The sequence below is a fragment of the Petaurus breviceps genome, unplaced genomic scaffold, assembly GCF_028583685.1.
Source record: "Petaurus breviceps papuanus isolate PSGF00001 unplaced genomic scaffold, PetGlider_PUasm1.0 70565, whole genome shotgun sequence".
Classification (NCBI taxonomy): domain Eukaryota; kingdom Metazoa; phylum Chordata; class Mammalia; order Diprotodontia; family Petauridae; genus Petaurus; species Petaurus breviceps.
In genome coordinates, this window is record NW_027186464.1 from 4522 (window position 1) to 11062 (window position 6541).

Here is a 6541-nt window from a genome sequence, read left to right on the forward strand (position 1 = left end):
ACCTGAGTTCAAATCTGACCTCAGACACTTAACACAAAACTAGCCGTGTGACCTTGGGCAAGTCACTTAACCCCAATTGCCTTGCCTTCCCCCCTCCAAAAAGCACCCCCCCAAAAAAAAAACAAAAACAAAAAACAAATGAGATAATTCTCTAGCAAGGGGAGTGATTGCAAATGACTCCTGGACAGTCTGTTTTGCTTGACTATGCATCTTTGTTACTAGAGTTTTTTGATTTTCTGTAGTGGAGGAGATTGGAAAGGAAGGAAATAGATTTTTGTTAACTGAAAAAGATAAAATGAAGCAAAACAAATGATAATTAGAAAAATTTATAAGTGATTTAAGCAATTCAATTTGATTTCAGACCACTTTACAAATATTCTCTTGTTTTATTCTTACAGTGACCCTGGGGATATAGATGCTATTATTATCCCCATTTTTCAGATGAAGAAACTGAGTTTCAGAGTGGCTAAGTATCTGTTCTGGGTTACACAGCTAGCTGGTGTCTGAGGTGAGATTTGATCTCAGGTCCTTCTGATTCCAGGACCAGCACTTAATTCATTGGGCCACCCAGTTACCTGACTTCTCACAAATCCCCAGCCCCATCTCCTTGTTCCCACAGGTAGGCAGGGCTGTCCTTTGCTTCCTTCATGTCAGGCCCTGCTAATATATTATCCTTTTATTTTTTCTTTCTTACAGAGTTTTCAAGAAGGCAAGTCCAAATGGAAAGGTGAGTACCATATGCCAAAGTTACCCCTTGCTCTTCTCTTCCTAACTGAATAACAGTAACAACAATAATAATTACTTTTTCCTTTCTCTTTCCTATCTCCCTCCCTGCCACTGCCCTTAATTTCTACATGATCCCTATGACCCAGATACAAATCTATATAATTAGTGACCAATCTAAGAAAAAAGGTAGATTGGAGCTGGAAGAGGGAGTTATGTGCCCTGCCCTCAGGGAGTCTCTGGTCCAGGGGCATGCTGGTAGATGTTTAACAGCTAGTTCTCTGGGGGAAAAAATATAGCCACAATACACTTTTAAGTATAACCTGCTTTATTAATATTTTCTTCATCACTTTCTTAAGTAGAGATAATCAACAGCACAATAAATCTAGCCCAGATTTGTAGTGTTTGCCTCCCTCACTTCTCCCATCACCAAGCTCTCTTACAGTTCACCATGCATCAATCTGAGAGGGAGGCACCTTTAGGGTGCTCTGGTCAGAAGGAGATGGGAGACCTTGTCCCCGAAACCTCAAGGAATAGATAGACTCAATTTTTGGAAGCTCGGTCCCTAGAAGTTCTGCCCTTCAGAATCTCCATCTACTCCTGTCCCTATTTCATGGGGATTTATTTACTCTGCTTGCTAGTCTACTGTTGTGCCAGCTATAGCCGTGGAAGAGGGATAGAGTAGAGGTCAGTAGTAGGGTTAGGGGAGAGGGAAGGAAGCAGAATAGGCTAGAAGATTCAGAAAGAGCCATGACTTTGGAGTCTTAAGGACCTGGGATTGAGGCCTAGCTTTGCTACTGGCTGCTCCTGTGACTTTGGGGTGGGGGGAGCTTCTTCCCCTGTAATATGAGGGGGTTGGCCTTGGTAATCTCCAGGGTTCCTTTCAGCTCTAAATCCTGTGAATTGAAGGGATTCTAGAGTTGGTTTAGGATTTTACTGAGGACCCCCATTGGAAACTGACCAGAGTGTCTGGCTTCTTGGCCCACACCCTCTAACTGTCTCATTGTCTCTCCTCCTAGCTCACAGTCTACCTGGGAAAGAGAGACTTTGTGGACCACATCGATATCGTCGATCCTGTTGGTAAATTCCTGTTGGTTGGGGTATTTGAGGGATGGAGACTTGATGCTGAGAAACTTGGGAGGAAGGAACTGCTCCCAGAAAGATGAGGGTCAAAGGCAGTATGTATTCATCCTAGAGCTTTTTTGGGCCTCCATACGCAGGTTAGGGACTACACTGGCCACTAGCTAGGCTGAGGTCAACTAAGGAGGAGAGGAAGGGTGTGCAGCAGTAGGAAGGATTGAGGTCAGATGACAGAAGAGACTTCCTGGAAGCATGTGCTGTGAGATTCGTGACAGCAGACTAACCCTAAGTGCAGTATGGTGGAAAGAGCCCCCAGTCTGCAAGTCAGGAGACCTAGGTAAGTCCCTGATTTGCCATACAACCTTGAGCAAAACATTCCCTTTCTCTGAGTTTGTTTCTTGCACTATAAAATGGGGGTGGAGATTGAGCAAGATGAGCAACAGTAAAGTCCAATGGCAAGGACACTGGCTCTGGGGTCAGAGAACCAGGACTGAAGTCGTAGGATTATTGGAAAAGGACCTCAGAGGCCATCTAGTCCAACCTGCCCATTTTTACCAGTGAGGAAACTGGGGCCCTGGAAGGTTGTGATCTGCCCAAGGTAGTAAACAACAGGGGTGGTATTTGAACTCAGATCCTCTGCAGACCTGGTGTTCTTTTTTTTGGCCACTGTATTATACTTATCTCACATGTTCCTATATTATACTTATCTCACATGTTCCTAACCTTGGGGTGATCTCTGACCCTTCCCTTTTCCAGACCTGTTCATCTGCAGTGTTATACAATATTTGCATCTCCATACCCTCTCGAATTCATTTCCTCTTGTGTTTCCACAGCCACCATCTTGGTATAGGCCTCTATTATTATAATAATGGTAAAAGGTTAGGTTGAAAGCAAAGAGGAGGTAGGAGTTCTAAAACAAGGGATCAGATCTGACTTCATAAGTGTCATTAAGACTTGGTAGACCAAGCCACATGACTGGACCATAGCTCTGGATAGGCATACCTTATTGAAAAGAAATAGGATAGATTAAAAGGGGGAGAGACAGAGTAGCATACAGTAGTATATTAAGAAGGCATGCTCAAGTACAATCATCTTTTTTATTTTACTGTGTTATGGAAATGCTTGTTTTATTCCATAAATTAAAAATAAAATTAATTTTAAAAGAAGAAAGCATACTCATGTAATGAAATCCAGGAACCAGACTGGGGAGAACATGATGGAGAATATGTGATTAAAGGTTGAAGGAGAGAGACATAGAAGTGATTTTTGTCATTGGATCATATGGCAAGGCAAAGCCTTACCTTTGTTGCTTGCTACTTGTGGAACCTTAAGCAAATCCCTTAACCTCCCTAGGCCTCAGTTTCCTTATCTGTAGTATCAGGAGACTTCTAGCTTTAGCTCTAGGATTCATCTCTGAGAGTCTGTGATAGTGACAGAGACAGTGAGGGAGAGAGATGGGATATGTACATTGAGAGACATAGAGGTTTAGACAGGATAGGATTTGTATTTGATATTTATTAATATTTATATAATAGTATTGATTTATTTAGTTACAAATTTAGACAGAAAAAGATAGAGGGAGATGTAGATGGGGAGAGAAAGAAGATGTGTTACAAAAGAGAGATGAAGACAGGGAGAGAAGGACAGAGGGGGAGAGACAAACATGAAGCAAGAGATATGAAGATAGGCTCTGTCTCTCTCTCTCCCTCCCCCCCTCTCTCTTTTCCTCCCTCTCTCCTTCTTTCCCTCCCTCTCTCCCTCTCCCCTCCCTCTCTCCCTCTCTCCTTTTTTCTTTCCTTCTTTCTCCATTTCTTTCTCTTATTCTCTCTGCATTTCTTTCTCTTATTCTATCTCACTTCTTTCTCTTCTCTTCTCTCTCTCTCCCCTCCCTCTTTCCCTCTCTCCTTCCCTCCCGCCCACCCCCCTCCCTCTCTCTAGATAGAAGAGAGAAAAGATAGTGACACACAGAGAAAAGGGAGACCAAGGCAGGAGACACACAGAGGGAGACAAAGGAAAGGGAGAGACATTGCTGCAGTGTCATCTTCCATCCCTGGGGATGTTTTGGAAACATTTTTAATTACAAATCCTGCTGATTATACATTTGCAAAAGCTTTTCATTCTCTAATTTCTTTCCCCAGCAAAAGAAAGAGAAACTGCTGGTGGCTTGGAAAGAGCACTGGCCTGGGGATGCTGAGACCTGAATCGTGGTCCCAGCTTTGATCCTTATTAGTTGTGTGACCTTGGACAAGCTTCTTCCCTCTTCTGGGCCTCAGTTTCCCCACCTGTAAATTGAGAGCACTGAACTAGATGATCTCTAAGGTTCCTTCCAGCCCAGAGTGAGACTTTGTGTCTTTTGCTCTAAGGCCCCCTCCCTCTCAACCCTGACTTTCTGAGGTCACTTCTACCCCTGATAGATCAGCTGCTGTTGATTGTGGTGTAGCAGAACTTGTCATCAGGAAGACCTGGGTAAGATCCCACCTTTATGGGACATAGGGCCAGTCATTTGATCCCTCTGAGCCACAGGATGTCTGTAGTATCTGCTTCTCCCAGGTCACTGTGCTGCTCAAATGAGATAATGGGCGTTACAGACTTTGTAAACTTCCAAGCCTTCTCGGAATGTCAGCTCTCATTAATGTGGTCCCTTCCAGCTCCCATGCTTCCATGTCCTACATAGATTCTGATGTCTCTCTATCATTTCATGTTCTGTGATTCTAAAGTGCACTCTTTTCAGAAGCCCTAGAGCTGAAGCTTCTCTGAGATGCGCTAGCAGGGGAAATTGACTCAGCCCAGGGAGCAAGAGAAATCAGACTGTGGGATTAATGGAGAATAGCAGCCTTCCATCCAGAGACTCCGGATCTCCTTTCTCTTGTGGGTTCTTTTGGCTCTGGCTTTGTGATATCTGGGGAGGGCACTAAGGAAGGCTTAGGACTTTAGCATCAGGACAGGGAACTCAGTCAGTTAGGAGAAAGGGTCCTGTCTATCCAGAGGCAGGTGGACAGGAGGAAGGGCAACCCATGATGACCTCTCTGAGCTTTTATGGATGCCCCAGGAAGCAAGCTCCAGGGCTGGGCTTAGGATGGGCTGAGAGCATGGAAGTCAGGCTGGTAGGTTCATGGTCCATTTGCACACTCATTCATTCATCCAACAAACATTCACTAAACATCTGCTCTGTGCATGGTCCTGTGCTCAGTGCTGGGGCACATGCTGAGATAAGTGAGAAACCATCTGGTAGGGAGAGATAATACACAGACAGAAAAAGAGAATGTGAATTAGAAAAGGACAGACACACAAAGAGGACTGGGAAGTCCAATGAAAGCCCAAGGAAGAGATCACTTGTGGTATTGAAGAAGAGAGACCCCCTGGAGACTTTCTGGAGGAGATTTCATCCAAGGTGGCCTTTGAGAGATGCCAACAGGGTCAAGGTAGGGTTTACTGATCCAGGGTAGAGTTGGTGGGGTGCAGTTTTCAGGGTAGGACTGGAAAGAAGCATAGAAAACAACCACAAGTCCTGGGTTTGAGCCCCAGGTGTTGCCATCAGCAGCTTAATTTCTTCATCTCTAACATAAGCTTCACTAGATGATCTCATAAGATCCCTCCCAACTCTAGCATTCTGGAATTCTGATGGCTTTAGAGTAAAGGTAGCAGATTAAGAGGTTAGGAGTCAGTGTAGAATTAGAAATTTGAAGTGAAAGGATGGATTGGTAGATTAAAGGTTTGAAGTTTAGAGTAGGGATGATGTGTTGAGTATGGGTTTGGATTCATTGTGGGGATGATGATATGTTTGGTGATGGAGTAGGTTTATGGGATTGGCATTTGGATTAGGATTGGTGAGTTCATGGTGACATTGGTGGGATTGGGGTGATTGGGGTTTGTAAGAGGGATGGTAGGTACAGGATGGGGTTGAGGAGGTGGGTTTGGGATTGGGAGTAGGGTTGGTGGGATTGGAATTTAAGGGAGGGTTGGCGGATAGGTGAAGATGTGGTTATAGTAGCATTGGTGAGAGTTCATTGTTGAGTTAATGGATTTTGGGCCCAGGATTGGATTACTATGTTCAGGGTGGTAATGACAAATGTAGGGTTGGATTAGTTATCAATCTAATTCAACATGTATGAATTAATGAACAACTACGTGCCAGGCTAGGTGCTAGAGATACAGAGACAAAAAATAAGTCTTTGACCTCAAGGAGCTTTCATTGTATGAATAAGGTTGGGTTAGTAGGATTGGGGTCTGAAGTCTGGTTCTTAAATGCAGTGTGGGTTGATAAATTCCAGATGAGGATGGTGGGATTGGAGTTTGGGTGAGTTCAGATTGGGGATGATGAGATTGGATTTTGGATGGTGAATTCAGAATTGGAATGTTATTCATGTAGTCTAGTTATCAGGTTTGGGTTACAGGGTAGAGTTAGAAGGTTAGGGAGCATTTGGATCTAGAGTTTTCCCTCTTTCCCCTCTTAACTATGTTATTTCTCTTAGATGGCGTGGTTCTGGTGGATCCCGAGTACCTCAAGGAGAGGAGAGGTGAGTCTCCTGACCTGCCCTTCCCCCCAAACCTCTTCTGTGTGGATTCTTGTTTCTTTCTCCATTCATTCTTTGGTCCAGTCCCACTCCTAACCTCCCTCACACTTTTCTCTGTCTTGAGGGCCCTCATTATCGATTATCTGCCCCACTTCCTTTCCTTCTCTCTTCTCCCCTGATCCTTGACTTCCCTTCTTCCCATCTAGCCCCACAAATGAGGGAGA

General features: G+C 44.2%; 1 long non-coding RNA gene across 1 annotated transcript; it reads left to right on the forward strand.

The window, feature by feature from the left end:
• Nucleotides 1-695: 695 nt before the first annotated feature.
• On the forward strand, nt 696-6320 carry LOC138174645 (uncharacterized). The gene is made up of 3 exons (XR_011171798.1): nt 696-727; nt 1743-1803; nt 6276-6320. It is a non-coding gene; the product is annotated as an uncharacterized lncRNA (long non-coding RNA).
• Nucleotides 6321-6541: the final 221 nt, after the last annotated feature.